The sequence below is a fragment of the Tursiops truncatus genome, chromosome 2 (assembly GCF_011762595.2).
Source record: "Tursiops truncatus isolate mTurTru1 chromosome 2, mTurTru1.mat.Y, whole genome shotgun sequence".
Taxonomy (NCBI): domain Eukaryota; kingdom Metazoa; phylum Chordata; class Mammalia; order Artiodactyla; family Delphinidae; genus Tursiops; species Tursiops truncatus.
The window spans coordinates 116,729,982-116,756,160 of NC_047035.1; the positions used below are offsets into that span (position 1 = coordinate 116,729,982).

The 26,179-nt window shown below is 50.9% G+C and overlaps 1 protein-coding gene across 1 annotated transcript in view; it reads left to right on the forward strand.

The window, feature by feature from the left end:
* The first annotated feature begins 5,013 nt into the window (after positions 1-5,013).
* LINGO1 (leucine rich repeat and Ig domain containing 1) overlaps positions 5,014-26,179 on the forward strand; it is an 80,802-nt gene continuing 59,636 nt past the window's right edge. The window contains exons 1-2 of the mRNA XM_033852026.2: positions 5,014-5,137; positions 19,578-19,675. The gene's annotated coding sequence lies outside the window, so the exon portion shown is untranslated. The remainder of the gene's footprint in view (positions 5,138-19,577; positions 19,676-26,179) is intronic.

Consider the following 26,179-nt stretch of genomic DNA (forward strand, 5'->3'; position numbering starts at 1 on the left):
TCAGCGAGTCTTCATCACAGCTCTCTGTGGGAGGATTGTGGTTACCACTTGGAAGATGAGGGATCTGAGCCTTGGGAAGTGAAGTAGCTTTTACCCAGGGTCCCACGGAGAGCAAGAGGTGGAGCTAGGACTCAGACCCAGGATTGTCTTAGCTTCAAACTCCTGCTGTTCCCAGATTCTGGGCCCTACCTCCCCAGTCCCCACACCCCTTGGTATAACTTTTCAGGTTCAACCAGCATGTTCTTTACAAGCATGTGCTGGGGGCCTGCTCTGGGCCAGCCCCTCTGCACCCTCCCTCGTCCCGCCCTGTCCTGTCTTTTTGGACAATCTTGTCTCCTGTCAGCCTGAGGGTGGGCCCCAATCTCTGCCCCTCCCTGTGTGCCACGCATAGGACCAGAGAACAGAGCAGGGGCTTGGGAAGAAAGATGCTCCCCGGGGTGTGTGTGAGACTCAGCGTGTGTGTGGGGTGGCAGTATTCCTGGTGGCTCATCTGCTGTTATTTTTTAATAGTTATTTAAATTTTTTTGTGGGGGGGTCTGGTAGTAAAAATAGTACGTGTCTGTGGTAGAAGATCTAGCAGTCATACTTGATTCCTTTTTCTTACCCTCACCTCCTCACATCCAACTCATCCACTAACTGCCGATGAGTTGTTTTTTGCTATAACATATATCCTGCATCTGTCTGGTCCCTCCCTCACCCTAGCCCGAGCCTCATCTTCCTGTCTTGGGTGACTGCGACAGTCAGCCCACTGGTCCCCTGCTCCTGTGCCTGTTCCCCTTCAATCCAGGCTCCACTCAGCAGCCCAAAGGAACTTTTCACAATGAATAAAACATCCCAGCACTTCCCAGGTGACTCTTCCTTGCACTAGGGATGAAGTCCGAAACTTTACCTTGGCCTTCAGGGTCCACCCTCCCTCTGTGGCCTCCTTTCCTGCTGTTGCCCCTACCTCTGCCCATCTCATTCCGCGTGCTGTTGCTCCTCAAAAACTCCAGGCTCCTTCCCAGCTCTGCTCTTTTTTTTTTTTTTTAATATTTTATTTATTGGCTGCATTGGGTCTTTGTTGCTGCGCACGGGCTCTTCTCTAGTTGCGGCGAGTGGGGGCTACTCTTCGTTGCGGTGTGCGGGCTTCTCATTGCGGTGGCTTCTCTTGTTGCGGAGCACGGGCTCTAGGCGCGCGTGCTTCAGCAGTTGTGGCGCACGGGCTTAGTTGCTCCACGGCATGTGGGATCTTCCCGGACCAGGGCTCAAACCCGTGTCCCCTGCATTGGCAGGTGGATTCTTAACCACTGCGCCACCAGGGAAGCCCCCCACACTGCTCTTTGCCTTGCTCCTGCTGCTCTAGGAGTGACTGAGTTCTTATCGTCCACGTATAAATTCAGATGTGACCTCTGCAGAAAGGCCTCCTCTGATTCTCCAGCTAGAGTGACCCCTTAGCCTCATCCCAGGTACTCTCTCTCACATTACCAGGCTCGATTTTCTTAATTGCACTTGTCACTCTTTGGAATTATCTTGTTCCTTTATTTGCTTATTTATTTGCTTATCATCTGTGCCCCCCATCCCCATGAGGGGTACTCCACTGTATCTCCAGCACCTATAGTATACTTACTATATAGTAAGTGCCCAATAAGTATTTGGTGACAGAATGAAAATAACAGAGAAAAATGTAAAGGAGAAATAGAAATACAATTGTGGATATGGTAGCAGTTAATAATGTAATAATTGGTGTGTGTGTGTGTGTGTGTATAAGCCGGGGATCACCTGCCCTTTTAATTATAGGCTTGAGGGTGCCTGGGCCTGAAGCATTGCACATATGGGAGACACACATGTGCACATGTGGGCTGTATGCATGCACGTGCATGTGCACACACTCGTTTCCCTGTTCAGTAGCAGTGTGACCTCTGACGAGGTCTTTTACCTTTGGGCCTCAGTTGCTTCACTTGTAGAATGGGGCTGCCTGGGGCTGGAGGCAGAGGACTGGATATCTTGGCCTCTTGAGGTCAGCCCCGGCCAGCGACAGCAGCACTGCAGGCAGCTGGCGCTCTGAGGCCTGTCTGCTGGCCTGCTGTGCTGTGCCAAGGGGTGCCAGGAGGTGTTTATTGAAGTCCACCTCCGTACAGAGCTGCTCCCCGCTGCCCTCTGAGGTGAGGATCTCACCCAGGCAGGAGGGAGTAGTCCGAGGTCAGGAAATTGGCAGGAGAGCCTGGAGACGTGAGCGTTGCTGCCAGGAGGTGGATTACGTTCACAGTCGAGGTCTCTTGGATGCATCAGTAGCTGCAGTTTGAATGTTTTCGTTTCTGTGTATGTGTTTTTCTAAAAAAATTTTTTGATACCATGTTTTACTTCTGGAATTTTTTTTCTTTCAATTGCTACAGAAAGAATTTCCATGCAATTAAAAAGGGAAAACACACACACATCTGTATTTCTACTGCTCCAAGTCAACAGCTGTTCCCTCCCTGCCCCCTTACCCTTTTCCTGTGAAGACAATACTGGAACCTTGCAGAACATGTGGGAAGTAGAAGTGGCCCTTGACCTCTGTGCCTCAGTTTCCTGATCCCAAAAATAAGAGTATAAATTGCTCCTCGTACAGTTGTTGTACAGACCACATGGGCCAACATTTGTAAAGCACTTAGAATGTGTTTTTGTTAAACAGGATGAGTTAATTAATAGAAAAGAAAGGGCACCATTAATGCCACCATCATGGCACAAAGAGGCAGCAGTGGAAGTCTGTCCTTAGAGTCAGAAATCAAGAGTTTGAGCCCCGACTCTGCCCTCACTCCCCATGTAACCTGGCATATGTGTGTGGCTTCTTGAAGCCTCAGCTCCTGCATCTGTAGAATGGTTATGAAATCTGGCGGTCGTGATGCTGCGGTGCGGGCTGGGGGTAATAGATATAAGTGGACTCCGTGAGCCCAGAGACCTGCACACTGCTGCAACGCAGCCCCACCCTCATCCATTTTCTGTTTTCTTGCTCAATATTGTTAGGTAAACATTGCTCTGTGCTGCTACCAGTCTCTGTGTTTATCATTTTTTTTTTTGCGGTACGCGGGCCTCTCACTGTCGCAGCCTCTTCCATTGCGGAGCACAGGCTCCGGACGCGCAGGCTCAGCGGCCGTGGCTCACGGGCCCAGCCGCTCCGCGGCATGTGGGATCTTCCCGGACTGGGGCATGAACCCGTGTCCCCTGCATTGGCGGGCGGACTCTCAACCACTGCGCCACCAGGGAAGCCCTGTGTTTATCATTTTTAATGGCTGTGTAATATTCTATCCAACAGAGGTGTCATGATGCACTCTGTCATCTCCAGTGTGGGATGTTTAGGCAGCTTCCAGCATTTTGGTGTTATTAGTAACCCTGCAGTGAACAGCTCTGTGCCCAGAGCACTTCTTCTCTGATAGATGATTTCCCCAGCCAACCTCAGGGCTAGTCACTGAGGCTGCTTTGCTGGGGTGCTGGGGGATGGGACAGCAGCAGTGTCTGGGAGAGTTAGGTCCCTTCAAAAGCGGCCTGATACCCTGCCCCAGGAGCAGCAGCTTGGGTAGTGGGGCAGCAAGACACTCCGTGACAGTGCTGAGCAAGATGGGAGAACATAAGGCCACCATGGGAAGGGCAGCGGGTGCCGTGGAGAGCAGGGGCTAGGAGTCTGAGGACCTAAGTTCTGGGTTTTGCCTTTGCCGCTCTCTATGTGACCCTGAGCAAATCCCTTCTCCTCTCTGGACCTCAGTTTCCTCTGGGTACTGTGGCCAGGGACTGCCAGGAGGTGGATTACGTTCACAGTCGAGGTCTCTTGGATGCATCAATAGCTTCAGTTTGAATGTTTTCGTTTTTGTGTATGTGTTTTTCTAAAAAAATTTAGAAATTTTTTTAGGGCAAGCGTTGGTCCAGGGCTGTATTATTCAATGTGGAAGCCACTAGCCACATGTGGCTATTTTGATTTAAATACAAATGAATAAAAGAAAAGAAAAAAAATCAGATTCTTAGTGTCACGATCCACATTCCAATATCCGCGTGTGGCTAGTGGCCACCGTATCGGGCAGCACAGGTACTGAACACATTCATCATTGCAGAAAGCGCTATTCGACTGTGCTGGTCTAGAGACGTTTCTAGAGATCCAATCAGCCCAATGTTCTGTGATTCAAGATCTCTGTCATCATGCCTTTTTCTGGAGCCGGGAAGAAAGCCAGCATCCTTTAGATCAGAGGATTCATTAAGGGCCTAAAGAGGCTTAGTGACTTTCCAAAGCCCAGGACCTCTGGCAGTGTCCTGAGTCTGAAATATCCTCACCCTCTTTGTCTCCCCAAAGGTCCCAGCTCGGTCTCAGAGAGAAGCTGCAGAAGAGTGTGGGCCCCTCGAGGGGTGGCCCCCCAGCCAGGGACAGTGCCCAAGGGAGGCTGGTGTGAAGCCAGAGTAGTTGGTTTCCTGGTTCCTCAAACAGGAAGGCACTTGGAGGGCCTGCACTGCTCTCTGCCTATGCCTGGAACGCCACCGTTCATGCCCTTGGGTTAAGCATTGTCCTCTCTAGGACTCTTTTAGAAGTCCAGACCAGATATCAAAGGAGGCGGCTGCCTCACTCAGTTTTGTCCTATTCTGGCTGCCCTAGACCTAGTTCTGGGCACGCACTGGGAGAGGAACTGTGAGAAATGGGTCCACAGTACTGAGGGTGAAGCTCCCCCGCCCTCTCCCCACACCAGGCACATACACTCTGGCACATGGATTCCAGCCATGCCTGCCCCAGAGCCCTCCCTTCTCTTCAGAGGGAAGGCCTTCTACAGATGCTCTCCTACAGCCTCAAGGTACTCCAGGGGAAGGGGGCAGTAAATAGGGGAAATGAGATACAAGATGTGAGGAGGTGAAGGTAAACTTGGCTGACTTTGGTCTCACCTTTGTCAAGGTGTGGCCACCATCTGCCTTACGCCCTGTGCCCCTCTGTCCCCCATGTGAACTGTACTGCTCACTCTTGCTTCTCCTTTTTCTAGGGACCCCACAGCCATGTCCTGGCTGCCTTGAGTCTGCCTCCTGCCGGCGTTCCAGGGCTCTGGCCCTGTCCAGCCCCTGCACCCGCCCCCACGCCTCTTCCTCACCTCAGCCTGCGCCGCAGGGACTCCTCAAGCTTCAGGACTCAGCAGGCGCAATAGCGGTCACGGTAGGTGGCACACCCACCCTGCCTACTCCCTAGCTCCTGGGGATGTCTGAGCCGTCTTGCTCTCTGGAACAGGAAGGATACATTTCTGAACACTGTCTCTGTCAGGATCCCTTTGGTTGCAAGTAGCAAAAATCGTATTTCGATAAAATGAAATGATCAGCTCATGTGACTGAAGTGTCCAGCGGTAGGTTGGGCTTCAGGCAGGGCTTGATCCAGTGGTTTCAACAATGTGAACAGGATCTGTTTTCTGTCTGTATGTCTCTGCTTCTCTTTTTTGGTGATGGCTCCACTCCTAGTGGCTTTTCACATGCCAGCAGTTTCTGGGGCAACATGCTACCAGGTTGAAATCTGGGGTCTGGGCTAGAGACAAAATCTGCTTTCCTGATAGGACAAATAAAAGTCCTGGAGTTGATCTCTTGGGCCCTATTGGCAGGATTAAGATCGTCCTGCTCCTTTAATTGGGTCCGCAGGGCTTGGAAACATGGATGGGCTGGGGATAAGGGTCTGTCCTTCCCCAACCATGTGACCAGGAATGAGGGGGAGAGTGTTTCCCAAAGGAAGCTCAGGGTCCTGCTGGCAGGAAGAGATGCCTCCAACTGGGGGAGGCAAATAACAAATGATTATTATAGATGAGTCTGCCCTATGCTTTTTTTTTTTTTTTTTTTGCAGTACGCGGACCTCTCACTGTTGTGGCCTCTCTCGTTGCGGGGCACAGGCTCCGGACGTGCAGGCCCGGCGGACATGGCCCATGGGCCCAGCCGCTCCGCGGCATGTGGGATCCTCCCAGACCGGGGCACGAACCCGTGTCCCCTGAATCAGCAGGCGGACTCTCAACCACTGCGCCACCAGGGAAGCCCCTGCCCTATCCTTTTTTTTAAGGCCCAGTTTAGGTCTCTCCTTCTCTAGGAAACCTTTGCTGACTGCTCCAGCCAATGGTTATTTCCTTTAGTTCATCCGCCAGCTCCACCCTTTTTACAGATGGAAAGCCTGAGGCTCAGTGTGCATTTCCTTATGAATACTCTATTGGTTACTGCATTAGTGCCAAGATGTGTTGCTCTCTTTGCCTTGGCTGCTAGGAAGCTCATAGCTGGTTCGTGGCCCATTTCTGATAAGTGCTCAGGATGCTGTGGCATGCAGTTGCTCAGTAGTCTTGCCATTGGCTTCATATTCTTCTCTCTCATATTTTTCCCTTGTTCTGATCTCTTCTCTTATGTTTCAGTTTGTGCTGTTCTTAGCAGCCTCAAACTCTTTTAGAAGGAGGTGGGGTATAAATAACCAAGAGTGGCCATAAATGAAGCATTCAGTGCTGACTGCAGCCAAATGCTAGGCCTTTTCCTTTCTAGAAGCAGCTGGGGTGGGGGTCTCCCCAGGCCCAAGGCCAAGCCTGTCCTCAGGGCGGCACCAAAGCCTGACCGTGGTAGCCCCAGTACAACGCCCACCTTGCCCTCCTTGGGTTAAAAATGGCATTGTTCTGTTTCCCACCCTCTTCCCTTCCCATTCCTCATCTTATCAGAAGCTAATGAAAGAGGCTAGGAAATCCAACCCTCTGGTAATTAAATTTACTTAAAGGGTATTCAAGTGGAGTAATGAGAAGTTTAATGCAGTGATTAGATTTTTTTCTTTAATTAATTAAAATTAGAACCATGTGTCTTTCCAGCAAACCAGCTTGACCCTCTGCTTGAGAGTAGCAGGCAGAGTAGTCGTAGAGGGTTTGGCTGGGTGAGTGGGGCTGCTGAGGGGCGGGCGCAGCCTCCTGCCCAGCTCCGATGCCCACTCAGGCCAGTCTCTGATTCAGCTCCCGTTTCTGAGCCCTGTGAGTGCCAGACCTGGGCTAGACCTGAGTCGCCCAGGGCTGAGGGATCCAGCAGTCCCCGCACCCAGCTGAAAACTGATTCAGGATGGAGGTTTCCGAGGAGGGTCAGCAAGAGTTACTTAAAGCAAGGAGCACAAAGGAGGGATTTCAGGCACTGTGATAGGAGGAGGTATTTGGGTGGCATATCTCACGGCCATGTACCAGCTGACACTTTCACCTTCATGTTCAGCCAGACCTGGGCCAGACCTCTGTTGGCACTGGATCCTCTGGGCTAATGGAGTGGGGACAGTGGGGTGGATAATAGAAAAATCTGCGCTAACTCACAAACCGCTTCTCTTAGGCTTAGGAATGCATTCATGCCAGAAGGCTGACTGTCCTGCTGTGTCTCTGAAGGCCAGTTAAGGATGCAAGGAAGCACTTCCTGCCTTGAGCCTCTTCTGTAGGAGTCAGGTGGCGGCTGGGGCATAGTGAGTATGGCAATCCCGGCATAGCTGCCTGGGGTGGAGCAGAGGACAGGCCTTGCCTGAGTAGAGGGTGGGCACAGTGGAGACTCAGAAGACAGGCCCCAGCACCCCAGGGATAGGCTATGTTGTTTTCAAAGCAGTGGGTAAGGCTGGGAGAAGTCCTGAGCCCTTCACAGTAGGGGGTAGAAAACTTCCTTCATTGAACCCTGACCCCAGTCCCGCACCGAGCCTGGATCCTGGACAGACTGGACTTTGACCCCAGCCCCACACTGAGCCTTGCTCCTGGACAGACTGAACTTTGATCCCAGCCCCACACTGAGCCCGATCTTGTGCAGACTGAATCTCAATCCTGGTCCCACGCTAAGCTCTGACCCCAGCCCCACACTGAGCCCAGCATTGTCACGGATACTCAGTAGAGCAACAGGTGCCGGGTGGGAGGGGTGAATGGTCGTGTTTGTTCGTTCCCACTGCTAGCTCTGCTGCCTGTGGGCAGGACTCCTGTGCCAGACCCCACACTCTGCAATGGATGAGATGAATCAGATGTGGTTCCTGCCCACAGGGCTGGTGGGGGAGGTGGCAAGCAAGCATTCAACGACGGCCGAGTGATCAGAGTCGAAGTGGGCCTCACTTGGAGCCTTCCTCTGGCAGCAAGTGGGAGGGGGAGGTGCTGGAGATGGGCCAGCGGGGAAGCAGCTAAGATAGGGTCCCTGTGAGCGATGAGGAGGACGGCACCCGTGGGGGCCTTGGGGGTGCCTAGGGTGAGTGATTCTCCCTGCCTCCAAGAGCTGGCTGTGACTCCCCCAGGGCGTGCTCAGCTCCTGGTGAGCCGAAGGCCTCACCTCTGGGGCAGGTTGGTGGTGTGCTGGGCACTGGGCTGGCAATAGTACTTACAAGGAAAGCATTTTTATCCATTTCACAGAAGAGGAAATGGAGACGTGTGGGGACTTGCCTAATGACCCTCCGCCTGAAGTAGCCCAGTGGGGCATGGTCGCAGGTCTTACTTGTCTCCGGGCCTGCACACCACTGTTCCCGCGAGTAACTTGCCCTGGGAGGCAGGGGCTCCTCTTCTTCCAACTTCTCCACCCCGAACTGAGTGAATACGACCCGGGCACGGGCGGGGGCTGGTGGGCCTCGGAGTAGGGGGTGTGAGGAGGGCCTTGGCTGGGTAGGGGACTAGCCCCAGGAAGGAGGGTCTTCTCCTTCCTCCATCCCCGCTCCTCCCCTCTCTGAATCCCACCCCTCTGGACTTCTGCACCTCCCCCCGCCCCCCCAGTTCCCTCCTTCCATGGCTCAACCCCTTCTGAATAACCAGCCCTGGAGAAGCCACCCGACCAGTCACCTACCACTTGCATGGGGAAACCGAGGCCCTGGGAGGAGCAGGGACCCGCTCAAGATCGTGGGGCTCTGCCTCTCTTGTCTCTTTAAGGTGCAGAGTGTGAAATGACATTACCTGGAGTTTATACTTTAAACACAAGGATAGTATGTGAATACCTTTGCTGGGCTGGGAGGCCCTGTGGCTCATCTGCCCCCACAAGTTCACATCACACGGGCAGATGCCCCGCGAGCCACCTTGGCCTCCTTGGGCACGGCGCCCCCGCCAGACGCGGCCATCCTCCCCTCCCTGGGTCCCAGGTGCTTCAAATCACTGTCTCATTGAATTCTCTCAGCAGTCTAGGAAGGTGCATGACTTTCTAGATGAGGGCACTGAGGTGGAGAGCTAAGCCACTGTCCTGCAGCTAACTGCAAATGTGGATTTGCCTGCCAGGTTCCGATCGTAGGCAATCCACCCGCTCCAGAGTGCCCCCTCCTCACCTGCAGGCAGCTGCCCCCTCCAAGGGCCCCCAGCACCCCTACCCCTGCATCCACTGCTGCTTCCCTACTTGTCCTGTGCTCCAGCCAAGACCAGTGACTCTTCCCCAACGCTCCGCACACCTGCCCAACCCCAGGCCCTTGTTCCAGCCGTTCCAGCCCCCCGGAGTTCCCTTCCCAACTCCATCTGCCCAGATCCCCTTCATCTTTTTAGGCTGGGCCCAGGTGCCACTTCCTTCATGGAGACCCCCTGTCTGCTTCATCCCAATCAGAAGCCAGGCCCCCGCTCCTGCGAGCACATTCCGACGGCTCTTGGCCTGTCCCTCTCTTAGGCTCCTGGCCTCCATGTGTCTGGCTTTACAGCACGTGGAGGGCAGAGTAGTCTCCTGGCCCCCGGCTTCCCTGGCCCGTTACCCCCAGGGCCTGACACACAGTAGGTGTGCGGGGAGTAGCTTGGGTCCCCGCCTCGGGTGGGGCTGCAGCTCCACAAACCATCCCTTTCCTCAGCAGTCCTGGGTCAGCTGGCCCCCAGCTGCGCTGGTCCCAGCCCCCTTCCTCACCGCCGCCCGAGCTCCCTGAGGAGACCAGCTACTTCCTTTAGCCCTGGCTGGGTGGCGTTGGGGGCTGGCTTCCGGGCCCAGCAGACCTCCCTGTGCACGCCTGACCTGCCCAGGTTCTGGGGGCAAGAACAAGACAAACCCCAACTTTGAGACTCCCAGGCAAGTCTTGAAGCCTGGCAGGTATAGCTACTTTGTGCTGAGCGCTGTTGCGGGGCTGCACGGGTGCCCTGCCCGGCACCACTCACTGGCTCTGCTGATTGTTGGCTGTGTGACTTTGAGCAAGTTGGGTAACCCCTCTCTGCCTCAGTTTCCTCATCTGTTAAATGAGGTGATGACAGACCTTCCTAGGGTTGCTATGAGGATTGAAGGAATCAGTACAATGCAAAGCATACAGCACAGCCCCGACACAGACACATGTGTGCTCCCTGGTTTGGCTGTCACCGTTGCTGGGAGGGAGAGAGAAGGCAGAGTGCGGGGGAATGTTCAGGGAGAGTTTCCAGAAGGTGGCGACACACGAGAAACGACTCGAAAGATAAGGCACAGGAGGCAGGAAAGGACACTGCGGGAAGATAGAACCACAGGGACAGAGGCCCAGGGGCAGTCTGGGGGACTAAAAGGGAGCTGAGCTTGTCTATCTAGACTTAGGCAAAGAATGGGACAAGGGGAGACCTAGGCTGGTGGCACACAAGGGCTGTGTCCTGAGGGACCTTAGGGGCCACCCTGAGGAGTTCGGACTTTCTCTTACAGCCAGTGAGGGGCCATGGATGGAGTATTTTTCTTCTTTTTTCCTTTCCTTTTTTTTTTTTACCACAAAAGCAATGTTTGCTCATGCAAAAATTGAAACAATATAGAAGTGTGTCCTATTAAGTAGGGAAGTTCCCTCTTTGCCCTTAGATCTCATTTTGCTGAGGTCCCACTATTGTTGGTCTGGTATGCCTCCTTCCAGAAGTTTTTCTGTGCTTTTATAAACATACTTATTGTATATTATCTAAAAAAAGAAATGGAATTGTATGATGCACATTACTCTACAACTTCCATTTACCAGTGTGTTGTGGGCATCTGTCAGTGTCACCGCATACAGATCTCCCATGTTCTTTTTAATTGTTGCCTAATACTCCATTGTTTGGACATAACGTAATTTATGTAACTAGTCCTGGGTTGATGGATATCTGGGTGGTCTTCAATTTTTCACTCTTGCAAATAATGCTTCAGTGAACATCCCTGTATATATACCTTGGCTGACACGTGTAAGCCTTTCTATAGGATAGACTCCTAGATGTGGAATTGCCAGGGCAAAAGGTATGCTTATTAAATTTTGATAGCTACTGTCACATTGCTCTTCCAAAAGGTTGGGCCACCCTTGGCATCTGCAGGTAGCCATTTCCCCAGCCATCCTCTCACTGAACATTATCAAGCTTTTTAATTTTTGCCGATCCAGGAGAACATCTCACTGTGGTTTCAACACTCACTTCCCTTCTCCCCAGTAAGGCTGAGCATCTTTTCATGTGGTTATTGGCCATTTGTATTTTCTTCTTGGTGAATTAACTATTCACATCCTTTGCTTATTTTTCTTTTCTTTTTGCCTTTTTCTTATTGGTAAAAAGGAGCTTTTAGTATATTAGGAATTTTAAAATGTTCGTCTGTTATCGTGTTGGAAATATTTCCCTTAGTCCGCTGTTTGTCTTTTTAACTTTGTTTATGGTATCTTTGGCCATACAGAAGCTTGATATCTTTATTCTGTCAAATCTGTCAGACTTCTCCTTAGGGCTTCTGAGTTTCACGTCTTGCTTGGCCAGGCTTCCTGGAATGCTTTTAAGCAGAGCGGGGGTGAGGTCAAATTTGTGACTGGGAAAGGTCATTCTGGTTGCCACTGTGTGGAGGGTGGGTGGAGGGAGGACTGCAAGCCAGCTGGGGTGGGAGTGAGGGAGAACCGGGAGAAGAGGAGTTTGAGAAATATTCAGGAATTGGCTGACTATGGGGAGAGGATGTGAGGGTGAGAGAGGGAAAGAAAGGACTCGAGAGTGACATCTGGGTGTTTGGCTGCGGACTGCATGGCTGATAGCACCACGAGCCTGAGTTAGGGACAGGACCAGGGAGGGAAATGCATGCCTGTGCACGTGAGTGCTCCCCCAGGCAGGGACATGTGGATATATGAGTACATACATGAATATACAGGTCCATGCCCATGTCCATGCTTGGAAGTTCTGGAGACTAGCACATCTGTGCTGTGGCTCCATGGCAGGGAGGAGGGGTGTCTACTTTTTGTGGAATTCCTGTTCTCTACCGAGTACTGTACAAGGCAACACACACACACACACACGCGCGCACACACACGCACACACACACACACACACACACTCACACATGCTCTGTAATCTTTACTGCCATATAAAGTATGTTCTACAGATAAGGAAGCAGACTCAGTGTAAGTAACTCGCTCAAGGTCACAGAGCTAGTGACTGTCAGAAAGGGGATATTTTGGACAACTTAGATCTAACCCCCCACAGACAGAATTCCTGCCAATGGCATTGAGGAGCCTTTCATCCATTTCTAGCCTGACCAACCCAGTTTCATCAGGGACTCTTAGGATGAGTGCTGGAACCTGACTGCCTGGGTTTGAAACTCAGCCCCATTCCTTATAAGGCAAGTTACTCCCCCTCTCTGTACCTCGGTATCCCCATCCTGAAAATGCACACAGTGACAGTACCACCTCCTAGGGTGCTGGTGGGCATTGAACATGTTCTTGCATGGGAAGTGCTTAGCCCAGTGAGGGCGGAGCTCTCAGGATGCTGTCTATGGTGACTGCGATGAGATGGTGATGTCTGTGCCCCTTTACCCTCTCCCATCCCTCTCCATCCTCCCTCCACTTGCCACCTCTCTCCTGTGCCAGCTCTTCCTCAATTCCCCACAGGAACTTCTTTCAATATTTGCCTTTGGGCTTCCCTGGTGGCGCAGTAGTTGAGAGTCCGCCTGCCGATGCAGGGGACACGGGTTCGTGCCCCGGTCTGGGAAGATCCCACATGCCGCGGAGTGGCTGGGCCCGTGAGCCTGCGCGTCCGGAGCCTGTGCTCCGCAACGGGAGAGGCCACAGCAGTGAGAGGCCCGCGTACCACAAAAAAAAAAAAAAAAAAAATTGCCTTTGAAACTTCTTCCTCTGTTTTCATCCCCCAAAACCCTTAGCAGACAGTGAATTAAAGCCCAGTCAGTCAGCAAAAACCATTCAGGGGAAAACGATTCATGTCGCGCTCACGGAATCCTCCCCCAAGCAGTTCTAGTCAGGCATTCTCCACGAGCCAATACGTTCATCCCAACATTGCCCAGGCCGCTGGATACCAGACCATAAGGTCCAAATCTAAAACCCCTTCCTCCCTGAGTGGGGATCCTCAAGTTTACTTTCGAGCCAGGGGTCTGAGCTGACACCAGCCCAGCCAAATCTCCACTCTAGCCACAAGCCATCGCTGGATCCTTGACCCCAGGATGAGTAATTCTCAGGAAACTTGCCTGTAGGAAACAAAAGCAGAAAGCACAGCAAATTCTGGGCACAGTTCCTTACCGCTAGCATATCTAAGCAGATCCTGTGGTCATGAGGGTAGGTGCAAGGTGTCCAAGTTGGGTTAAAATCTCAGGTCTGCACCCAATTTAGATTTTCTCCTATGCTAAAAAAACTCACTGAAATCACCAAACTTATCATTATGGATTTCTCATCATCAAAATAAACCCCCAAGTAAATAAATCCCCAAATAGGGACTTCCCTGGTGGCACAGTGGTTAAGAATCCGCCTGCCAATGCAGAGGACATGGGTTCAATCCCTGGTCCGGGAAGATTCCCACATGCCGCGGAGCAACTAAGCCTGGGCGCCGCAACTACTGAGCCTGTGCCCTAGAGGCCGTGTGCCAGCCTGCGTGCCACAACTACTGAAGCCCGCGCACCGCAACAAAGAGTAGCTCCCACTCGCCACAACTAGAGCGAAAAGCCCACGTGCAGCCATGAAGACCCAATGCAGCCAAAAAAATAAATAAAATTAAAAAAATAAATAACCCCCCAAGTAAATAAACCCTCGTGGTAAAGAATGGAGCAGTTATTGCCTGTTTCTTTGGGGGATTTTGTTTTCAGTTGAACTGTATCAGTCACACCCTTTTTTTTTTCTTCTTTGCGGTACGCGGGCCTCTCACTGTGTGGCCCCTCCCGTTGCGGAGCACAGCCTCCGGACGTGCAGGCTCAGCGGCTATGGCTCACGGGCCCAGTCGCTCCACGGCATGTGGGATCTTCCCGGACCGGGGCACGAACCCGTGTCCCCTGCATCGGCAGGCGGACTCTCAGCCACTGCGCCACCAGGGAAGCCCAGTCACACCCTTTTATTCTTAGCCAAAATGATGGCAAAACTTGCTTCAGTCCTTCCCAGGGAACAGCCACACCCAACTGCAGGCCCCCCACCCCCAAAGGCTCTGAGAGAGGATTTCTTACGACTGCTCTTTTAGAAGCCCCTGTCCCCAGGTCCCTGGGTTCCACCAAGTCCACCTTTGCCCAAGGGGCTTCTACACTTTAAACAACCCCACCCCTGCCTCTGATCCAAGTCCCCACCCCAGTACCCCTGCAGGGTGCCAAGCAAGGCCACAGTTTCCAGCTACCCTGGCCCCATTTCAAAACCACAGGCCTTTGGATGCACGTAGACAAGGATTGACACCGGCATCCAGCGCTCGTTCTCAAGAAGTCTTTTTAATGGCCTCAAAGAAGCCGTATTGTACCAGTTTGGAGGGTGTGTGGCAGGAGACAGTGTATTTTACTGTAGCCAAATCTTACTTCTTGGAAAAGGCAAGAAGTCACAGGGGCTTTATATGAACTAAGGGCTTTCCCCTCAGATTGTCTACCAGCGCCCCACTCTTATCTTGAGGGGAGGCCTCTTCTCCCTATTCCCTGTGTTGTCCCACAGGAGCATACAACATTCAAGGTGATCATTGCTAAAGTGTCAGTAAGTTCAAAATATAAACCTACAATTAAGCTTGCAGTGCATTGTCATTTGCGGCTCCAAGGCCCTGTTGGAGTTTCCTTCCCCCTCCCCAACCCCAAACTGTCCATCCAGGACAGACCAGTTTGGGGTCCAAGTGCCTTTCTGAGAGCTGGTCCCAAACCTGAGTCAGGGATAAAGCTCTAAAGACACTCCAGCCTTTGTTCTAAAGTCAAGTTCAAGTCCTTGAATGTAGGCCAAGGCCCCAGCTCTCATGGAGATGCTCCCAGCTGCCTCGGCTCACACCTCCCTTCCCCAGATGGGGATGGTCCTGCTAGTGGATCCTGCCAAAGGGCCTGGAACTGCCCCCTTTCCCTTGCGAATGGGGAACCTTTCAACTTGGTGATTGAGATATTCCATCCCCCACTGAAATCCTAGTCATTTAGGGGCTCCCAAATGGAGCTTAATTCTGTCACCCAGAAAGTCATCCAAACGTGTTCTCAAACCATACGCCCCCATGTGGCCAGTGGGGGTGTAGGTAGCATAGTGATGTGCTGCACGAACAAGCTCTCTCTGAACTCTCCGTGATTTAATGCGACAAGGCTCCTTTCTTCTTTCTTCCTTTACCATACGAATTCACATTACATGTTCGATGTGGGAAGTGGGGAGGGTGGCAGCCTCTGGTCCATTTAGTCACGCAGGGACCCAGGCTGACAGAAGCTCCACCATGTGGTAGCTGCCCCATCTGGAACCTGTGGCCTCCTTCAGCCACTGGGGCAAAGAAGAGAAAATGGTAGAGGCACACACTGGCTCCTAAATGCATTGGCCCAGCAGTGACACACATCACTTTTGTTCACAGCCCACTGGCCAGAACTTCTCATATGGCCTCAACTACCTGTGAAGGATCTGAGGAAGTGTGGGGACATTCTGTGTGGGGGAGGGCATGGAGGAAACGTGCCCAGACATTCAGTGAGCAGTAAAGTTATCTGTAGCAGGGGTTTTATGGTGTGCTCTCAGAGCAAGGGTTTCAGAATTGCCAAGGCCATGACTTCCTGTTCATTCTCTCCTCCGGGGGAGGCCCAGGGTTTGTGGGAGGGACTGATGGGAAAAGCTTTGAGGAAGAGTCCCCGCGAATGAATAAGCCCCATGGCTGGCCCAGGCCCTCTACCATCAGGCTCCAGGTTTGACTCAGCCTCACCCCTCTTATCCCCATTGGACACCTGCCATACCAACATAAAATGAGGTTTTTAGGAGGAGAAGCAGGATTGAGAGTGAGAATGAGTTCAGCTTTGGAGGGAGAAAATCCAAGAGGCAGCGTCTAGAAGCCACTCTGTCTTAGTCTGTTCAGGCTACTATAACAAAATACCAGAGACTGAGTGGCTTATAAACAACAGTAGTTTAATTCTTACAGTCTGGAGACTGGAAATCCAAGATCAAGGTGCTGGAAGATTCAGCATCTGGTGAGGGCCTGCTTCCTGGTTCATAGATCCCATCTTCTCGCTGTGAGCTCACATGGCACAAGGGGTGACAGGGTTCTCCAGTGTCTCTTTTATAAGGGCACTAATCCTGTTCATGAGGGCTGCACCCTCATGACCTAATCACCTCCCCAAAGCTGCACCTCCAAATACCATCACATTGGAGATCAGGTTTCAACATATGAATTTTGGGGGGACACAAACATTCAGTCCATGGCATGCTGGATTGAAGTTGTTGCCTTTCTTCCACACTTTCATTCCTTTAGCAAATGTCGCTGCTATGGGCCAGGTAATGTATTGATTATGACTGTAGACTCTGACTCCAGAAGACCTGGGATTGAAGCTGGGCTCAGTCCCTTATTAGCTACCAGTGAATTACTTCTCTCTGCCTTTGTTTTCTCCTCTTTAAAAAGGGGATAGCATCTGTCTCTCTTAGGGTGGTTATGAGGATTAAATGAGTTAATATTTGTAAAGCACCCAAAACAGCACTGGGCACATGATAAGGACTCTATAAATGCTCGATATCATCATCATCATCATCATCATTATCCAGTACCAGATAATCTTCTAGATATCGGGGGAGTAGATGCCAAGGTCCCTGCTCTCACATATGATGGGAGAAATGGAAAATAAACAGAAATAATTAAATCAAGATGGTACTTTCAAATAGTGATGGTACTAAAATAATAAACCAGGCACATAAAAAAATCACTCATCATCATTAGTCATTAGGGAAGTGCAAATTAAAACCCCAGTGAGATACCACTGAGTATCTCTTACAATGACTCTTGCAAAATTGACAACAGTAAGTGCTGGTGAGGATACAGAGCAACTGAAACTCTTATATGTTGCTGGTGGGAATGCAAAATGGTACAGCCACTTTGGAAAACTGTCTGGCAGTTCCTTATAAAGTTAAAAATATGCTTACCATATAACCCAGCAATCCTGCTGCTAGGTATTTACCCAAGAGAAATATAAACTTATGTTCATGCAAAAACCTGTATGCAAATATTTATAGTGGCTTTATTCATAATCACCAAAAACTGGAAAAAAATATCCCAATGTCCTTCAGCTGGTGAATGGATAAACAATCAAATACTACTCAGCAATTAAAAAAAAAAGAATGAAATTCTGGTACAAGAAACAACACAGGTAAATCTCAAATGCATTATTTGATAAATGAACAAAGCTAGACTCAAAAGGCTACATATAGATGATTCCATTTGTATGACATTCTGGAAAAGACAAAAGTATAGAGGCAGAAAACAGTTCAGTGGTTGTGAGAGGTAGGGAGTGGGGGAAGTTGACTACAAAGGGACAGCTCATGGAGATTTTTGGATCTGGGGGTTAATAGAATTGTTCTGTATCTTAATTGCAATAGTGGTTACACGCAGTATGCAGCTATCAAAGCTTAGAACTGTGCACTAAAAAGGGTAAAGTTTGATCCAGTTTTATTGAGAAATAATTGACATACATCACTGTATATATTTAAGGCGCACAGCATGATGGCTTGATTTACATATATCGTGAAATGATTACCACCTAATATCCATCATCTCATATAGGTACAATAGAAAGAAAAGGAGGAAGAAAAGAGATAAAGTGTTTTCTCCTTGTAATAAGAACTCTTAGGATCTACTCTCTTAATAACTTTCCTATATAACAGACAGTGGTGTTAACTATAGTCATCATGTTGTATGTACTCTATGTCCCTAGAACTTATTTATCTTGTAACTGGAAGTTTTGATCACCTTCCTCCAATTCCTCCTCCCCCAACCCTCTGCCTCTGGTAACCATAAGTCTGATCTCCTTTCCTATGAGTTTGTTTTTTTATTTTTATTTTTTTAGATTCCACATACAGTATTTGTCTGACTTATTTCACTTAGCATAATGCCTTCAAGGTCCATCCATGTTGTCAGAAATGGTAGGATTTCCTTATTTTTTATGGCTGAATAATATTTTGTTACATAGATATATATCTCACATCTTCTTTATCCATTCATCCATTGATGGACACTTTGATTGTTTCCGTATCTTGGCTATTGTGAATAATGCTTCAGTGAACACAGGAGTGCATATATCTTTTTGAGTTAGTGTTTTCATTTCCTCTGGATATATACCCAGAAGTGGAATTGCTGCATCATATGGTAGTTCTATTTTTAATTTTTTGAGGACCCTCCATACTGTTCTCCATAGTGGCTGCACCAATTTACATTCCCACCAACAGTACACAAGGCTTCTCTTTTCTTCACATCCTCACTAGTATTTGTTATCTGAAAAGGGTAAATTTTGCTGCAAGTAAATTATACCTCAATTAACCTGACTGGCAATAAAGCTCACTGTGGGATTGTTGAGACAGGGAAAACCAAATGAGAAATCAGTCAATCAGGGTAGTGTGACACAGGTAAGGAGGGGCTCCTGCACATGGTGGTCAGGGAAGGCTTTCTGAGGAGGTGTCCTGAGCTGAACCCGGACGAGGAGGGGCCAGGCCTGTGTGGATCTGGAGGGAAGCAGAGAGAACTGCGGGGCGGCCCTTGTGGCTGGAGCTGAGGGAGGAGAGGGGAGGGTGGGAGACAGGTCAGGGTCCTCCACTCTCCTCTGGGCATGATGGGAGCTACTGGGGGGCATAGATAGAGGGTGATTGAAACACTGGTGTGAGTGAGATGGCCCAGGGAGGAGAAGGGAGGGGAGGATGGAAACAGCAGCTTGTGACCATGTGTAAGGAGGAGTGATGAAGGGGTGCGATGAAAATGAGGAGAGTGTGTGTCAGGAGCCTCCTACGGGAGGGAGTGGCCAGCCAGCCAGAGACCCAGCAGGCTGGGGCAGGAGGACTGGCACGGGCAGGTGGGGGTCCTTGCTGAGGGTATTGTGGGCAATGGTGGGACAGAAGCCAGACATCCTGGGTTGAGGGTGCTGAGGGTGAGGACATGTGAGTGAAGCTTCCAGGAGGCAGGGGACAGACTTCGCGGGTAGCAAAGGGAACCTCAGAGAGAACGAGGTAGAGCTGCCTCTGGTGTGTGTGTGGTGTGTGTGTGTGTGTGTGTGTGTGTGTGTGTGTGTGTGTACGTGTGTGTGTGTGTGTTTTGAACAAGACTCGCTGAGATGGGCCTGACCTATTGAAGACAGTGTGAGATGGTGAGAAGGGAGGGGTTCGAACAGGCCCTTGGACACCAGGCCTGGGAGGGCAGTCCAGGGGGCTGGGAGACGGTAGGGAGACCACTGCCACAAGGCCCATCCCTGAGGTGGGAGGCAGTGCTGAGCCCGCTGGGCTAGAGGGTCAGGATCTGCCTTGGGGGACCCATGCCGAGGCGGGCCCAGCCCGGGTAGCAGAGGCCCCATCTTTGTCCGCACTAACCTTCCTGCTCTTCCCACAGTGCATGCTGGGACCGAGACGGACAGGCTGCTTCTCCTCCTGCCACTCCTCGGGCCCCCAGAGGACCATCTGTTTGCCTCCTGGTGCCGTCTAACCCAGGTAGGGGGAGATCAAGGGGGGCTCTCCCTGCCTTATGTTCCTGCACTGGGTGGGAGGGCTCTAAGTGTAAGGACCCCCGCCCCGGCTGAATGGGCCAGTGTCAGGGCAATGGGGAGGGGCACAGCGTGGGGTTTGAAGTCCCCAGTCACTGCAGGGCCTCCTGGGGAGGAGTTCCCAGACCTCCAAGAAGTGGGCCACTCCAGCAGCAAGCCATCCTCACCAGGCCGCCTCCCTGGGACACTGAGAGGCCCCCCGTTTGGCTCTCACATGTTCGCTGTCTGCAGTTTGTTAAGGAGCCTTCGCGGTACACACCCGCCAATTTCTTTGGCAGTGGGAGGTTTTGCATCTGAGGTTTCTCACCCGTTGCTGTCACTGGCTTTTCCCTGCCAGAGTCGCTGTACTCACAACCCTGATGTTTGTGATTCTGTGAGTGGTGGCTCTTACTCCAAAAGGTCCCTGCTCTCTACAGGACACCCTCAGAGCAGAGGTGCTCTTTCCGGCACCAAGAACAGCCCTGCTCACTTTTAATCCCCTCGATCGTTGGGTCTGAGAGAGGACATTTCTCTGCTGCTCCTGGGAGCCCCAGGTGGCGGGAGGCTTTCTGCTTGGGGCCAGGTTCCCCAAGGGCTGGGATGTGGTGGGAGCTAGGCTTGCCAGGAAAAATATAAGGTGTCCAGTTAAATCTGAACTTCAGAAAGACAACAAATCATTTTCTTAGCATAAGTATGTCCCCAATATTGCATGGGACATACAATTCTATTTATTAAATCTGGCAACCCTAGTGGGAGCTGAAACCCCAGGCTCCCTCTTCCTCCGTTCAGTCCTCTGTGCTGGGCTCACCTTGGTCCCCCCGGATCAGCTGCATCCAGCGCCTGTGGAGGGTGCCCTGGAGCCAAGGGCGGCCGAGTCTACTCAGGCCACAATCAATGGTATTTGCTAATCTCCCAGGTCCTGCAGGCTGTCCCTGGGGCAGAGACCAGGGGCTCCTGCTGGACGCTGGGGCAGCAGTCCTGGCTGTTAAGAGTGCTCTTTGGGTCCTTCTCTTCCCCTCTGGCTCTCTGACAGCAGAATTCCGGCCGAGGCGGTCACTGGGCGGGGTTGGTCAGGCCTTTGGGCCCGTGATCAGAGCTGTGAGAGGATCTAGGAATAGAAAACGGTCTCGTGAGCTTGGAACCCAGCATGCTGAGGGTGTTGGGGTGGAGGTGGTGGGGTATCAGGGATGAGGCAGGGCCAGATCACGAGGGCTTAGAATGTCCTATTTCTGCATCCTTCAACATTTGGGGAGACAAAGGAAGTGTCTTCTCCTTAGGCGGAGTCATTTTTCCAACTGTTCAGGTAACATGTTCTCTATGTGTTTATCTATCTATCTATCATCTATCTATCTATCTATCTATCTATCTATCTATCTATCTATCGACAGTGTAGAAGTATTTAAAGCATGCAATTCAACCCCTTCTCATAATCTCTTCCTCGCCAGGGCTAACCACTGCTAACTAGTTCCACATATCATATCCTTTCAGTCTTTTTTCTGTGTCCTTATAAACATATTTTAAAAGGAAAAACATGAGATCACACTAGATATACTGCCCCGTCACTTGATTTTTCACTTAATATATGGTGTAAATCATTCTAACCTTCTTCTCTATCCTTTTACGCCCATTGTATGGATGGTCTTTAAATCATTTTATCAATTATTAATCCCGTTGGTGGCCATTTCGATTGTTTCCTGTGTTTGGCTATTTAAAAACCTCACTTAGAGAACCTCCCAGTTCGTACCTCTGTGTGCACTTGTGTTATGGGTCCTTTGGGAATGTTTCTGGAAGTAGACTGTCTGGGTCAGAGGTTACGCACATTTCAAGGTTTGATCCATAGGCCAGATCGACCTGCAGAAACTTGTGCCCACTTATCGTGTACAAGAGGCCTCCTCCCTTCACCCTTGCCAACCATGACATTATCAGTCACTTAAATCCCCACCAATCTGATAGTTAAAACTGATTTCTTTTACATTTCTTTGATCACTAATGAAGTTGAGCATATCTGTGTACATTTTTTGGCCATTTCAGCTTATCTGTGAATTGCCTATGTATGTCACGCCCTCAGCTCAGTTTTCTATTCATCTGTCCCTTTATTCAGTAAGCATTGATTGAGCACCTACTACGTGTTAGGTACTGTTTTGGTTAGGGACCTAACAGTGAACAAAATTGATGAAAAAAATCCCCTGCTGCTCCATGGAACGGGCTCTAGTGAAGGAGAGACAGCCAAGGGAAAATAAACAAGTGAAATACAGTGCGTGTAGTATAAGTATTAGGTGCTAAGGAGAAAAAAATAAAGCAGGTGAGGGGATGGGAGGTGTTGGGTGACTTGAATATGGTAGTCAGGAAGGCCTTACTGGGAGGTGGCAGTAAAGAAAAGACCTGTAGGAAGCGAGAGAATGAGTCACACAAATGTCTGGGACCCCGAGTCAGGAGCAGGCCTGGCCTGTTCAGGGCTCAGTGAGAAGGCCAGTGTGGCTGGAACAGGGTGAGGGAGGGAGAGAGTGGGATGTGCGACCAGAGAGGGATCAAGAGCCAGATCACGCAAGGCCTTGTGGGCCACCCTAAAGCCTTGGCTTTTACTCAGAATGAAGCAGGGAAAGCAGGGAGACATGGAAGGTTCTGAATAGTGATATGACATGATGTGAATTTCATTTTAACTAGATCATTCCAGCTACTGTGAAGGGGGCCAGAATGGAAGCAGGGAGATCCGTCAGTAGACTGTTGCAATGATCCAGGGAAGAGATGGTGGGGGCTTGGCCCAGGGGGTCTTGATGGAGGTGGGGAGAAGTGGGCAGATTCTGGGTGCTTGTTAATGGTGGAGCCAATAGGATTTCCTGGCAGATTGGATGAGGTGGTGTGTGTGTGTCAGAGAGAGAGGGAGCCAAAGATTACTGTCTTAGTCATTTTAAGCTTCCATAACCAAATACCATAGGCTGGGTGGCTTAAACAACACACATATATTTCTCATACTTCTTTAGACTGGGCAGTCCAAGATCAAGGTGCTGGCAGACTCAGTTCTTGACGAGGACCCTCTGCTTGGCTAGCAGATGACTACCATCTCGCTATGTGCTTACGCGACTTCTTTCTGTGCACACGGAGAGACCAAGCTCTGGTGTCCCTTCCTCTTCTTACAAGGTCACTAATACCATCATGAGGGCCCCACCTTCATGACCTCATGTAGCCCAAATTACCTCCCAAAAGTCCCACCTCCAGATACCATCACATTGGGAGTTGGGCTTCAACATATGAATTTTGGGAGACACAAACATTCAGTCCATAACAATGACTCCAAAGGTTTTGGCCCAAGTAGGGAAAAGGATGGAGCTGCCATCAACAGAGATGGGGCAGAGAAGTGGGTTTGGTGTAAGGGAGGAGAAGAGCTCAGCTGTGGATAGGACTGGCTACATAATGTTTTGGGGCCAGAGCTAAATGAAAGTGGGTAGCCCTTTGTTTAAAAAATAATATTAATAATTTCAAAGTGGTGACAGTAGAGCATTAAATTAAGCCTGGGACCTTTCTGAGTGTAGGGCCCAGTATGACTGCCCAGGTGGCATACCTGTGAGCAGGCCTTGGCTGTGGACATGTAAAGTGTGAGATGCTAGTAGACATCTGAGTAGAGATGGATACGTGAGGATGGAGTTCAGGGGCTAGGTCTGAGCTGCAGATACAAATATGGGGTCATCAGCATAAAGATAGCATTTAAAGCTATGGGATTGGATAAGAGCATCAAGGGAGTTGAGTATAGGTAGAAAAGAGAAGAACTAGTCCTGGAGCCTCCTTTGGTCCGAAGTTAGGGAGTTGAGGAGGCACGGAAAAGGTGACTGAGAAGATGCAATGAATGAGGTGGAAGAGAGCCAGGTATGCTATCCTGGAAGCCAAGGGCAAGACATGTTTCAAGCATAAGGTGGAGTAAGATGCAGACTGAGCATTGATCATGCATTAGCAGTGGGGAGGTCACAGGGGACCTTGGTTCAGTGATGGTGGGAAGGTGTGTGCAATGCATCTTATTGACTTGCAAGAGCAAACTGATTTGTAAGAGGGTAAGAGATTTAACCCTTTTGCCTGTCATATGTTGCAAATTTTTTTTTCACAGTTTTGTGGGGGTTTTTTTGTCATTTAAATTTATGGAGTTTTTTTTTTTAACTCCTTAAAAGTTTTAAATTGTCCCGTGGTCAAGTCTGTCACTATTTTCCTTTAGAGTTTCTGGCCTTACCCACTGAAGAGTTTTGAAAAGTTCTCTTATGTTGTTTTCTAGTTTTTATGATATTTAAAAATATTTAAATACCTAGTTCATTCGGAATGTTTGAGGATAGGGATCTACATGGTTTTTCCCCAAATGACTAGCCAGTTGTTTGGACACTGTTTATTGAGTGAGCTGTCCTTTCTCCCTGCTCTGAAGCTACACTTCTATCTTGTGCCAAATGTCCTCTTGCTCTCATGTCTGTCCAGGCCTTGCTGTTCGATTCCATTGATCTTTGCCTGGGGAAAGATTTAGGAAGTCCAGAGAATAGGTAGACTTGGAGATTGATTCGGGCTAGAGTGTGAGGAGGTGGGAGGAGTGGAAGGAAGAAACAAAGGGAAGTTAGGGATGATGGGAGCTCTACAGTGTTGAGGGCCTCCTATGTGCTGTCACAATTCCGCAAGGTTGGTATTCTATATACGCGTCTCCAGATGAGGAAACTGAGGTTCAGCGAGGTTTCATCACGTGTCCCGCGGCGTCAACTCTTAGCAGGTGGAGTCAGCCTGGGAGGCTGCTCTCTTGGCTCCCATGCCTGTGTTCTATCCATCCCAGTGACAGGGGAGGTGAGAGGGGTTGGGTTTCAGGAAGGCTGGACGGGCTCCAGACACAAAATACCACCCCACCCCCCGGCTCAGCATTCCCGCCTGCCATTTGGCTGGAACTTGAAGGTTTTCCCATTTCAAAGAGCAACCTGTTAAAACCAAAATACTCCTGGCAGGGAATCACACGTTAAGTTTACAGCTAACATCTTAATTATCAGTTAACACCTCTGCAGGGATTAACTGACAGCCAGTGGAGGACACTGAAGGGGGGCCTGTTGCACGTGTATCTGGGCTGGGGAAGGCCAGGAGAGGGGAGGGGTGAAAGCGGAGGGGACAGGTACCTGGCAATTCACAGCTTTTTCCTGGAAAAGAGGGAGGTGGAGCTGGATCCTTGTGGGAGGGGAAGGGGGAGAGGAGCAAGGGAGCCAGCTCTGCAGAGCTGTGGGGAGGGGAAGGGAGGGGGCATGGCAGCTTCTCCACGGAAGCCTGGGGCTGGGGCTCCTAGAGGACCTGGTGTCTACTAGACACGTGCTGTGTCCTGGACACAGAGGAGATTGTCATCTGCTCAGTCTTGGTCTCGAGAAAGTCAGGAAATCAGCCACCACGATCCACCTTGGGCACCAGCTGCCAACAGTCGCTCAGAGCTGGGCTCTGTCTCAGGCACCCAAACACTGGATCTGTCACCCAGGCCTGAGGAATTGGGGGAGGCGAGAGGCTGATGCCTCTGGAACCTCCTCTCTATCTTTGAGAGCCAGTCTGCTCTGCGGGTCAGGGCTCTGTGCGTGACCTCGGTCGCAGCTCTGTGTGTGAGGAGGGTCCAAGCTCACTGTGTGACTAAGGACGAAGCTCTGTGTTTGCCTAGCGTCAAGGCTCCTTGTGCAATGGGGGTTGGAGCTCCATGTGTCAGGAAGGTCTGGGCTCCCTGTGTCACCAGAGTGGGGTTTGGTGTGTGACCAGAGTCTTGGCTCCCTGTGTGATCAGGGTCGGGGGTCCCGTGTGACTAGGGTCAGGGCTCAGCGTGTGACCAGTGCTGCAGCTCCTTGTGGGGGGGGGGGGGTCGGGACTCGGCGTGAGCAGGCTTTGGGCTCAGTGTGTGAGGACCGGGGTCTGGGTGTGTGGGAAGAAGGTCAGGGCTCCTTGTGTGAACAGGATTTGCACTCAGTGTGTGACCAGCTCAAGGGTCAATGTATGAACAGGCTTAGGAGGGGCTTCCTCCCCCCTTTACTTCACTCTGAACAGCGGGGGAATGATCTGTGTCTTTGGGGGATATTTGTGTCCCCATGTAACTGGCTGTCCAGCTGCTTCATCACTGTGTTGGACTCTGACTTAGCCTTCCTGGGACTCCGGGGCTAGGAGCAGCTCCCTCATCTTCCCTATTCCTCCCTATCTTGTCTCTCCTCTCCGCTTTTCTCCCTTCCTCTCCCCTCCTCTCCTCTGCCAGCCAATGCTGGCCTTGTACCCAGTTGCTGGCAGACAGACCCGGAGACACCCAGATACGCTTCCAGCTCGAGGCTGGCCCGAGTCCTGTGTAACCTGCAGTCAGGCACACCTCCAGCTCTTCCCTCCTTCTCACCTGCACACCCTCCCTAAGGTGCTCAAGGGCTCAAGTGGGGAGGGAGCCTCATGGGAGGGGGGAGGGAGCCTCATGGGAGGGGCAGGTAGTGATGAAGTCGGACTTCCAGGCGGG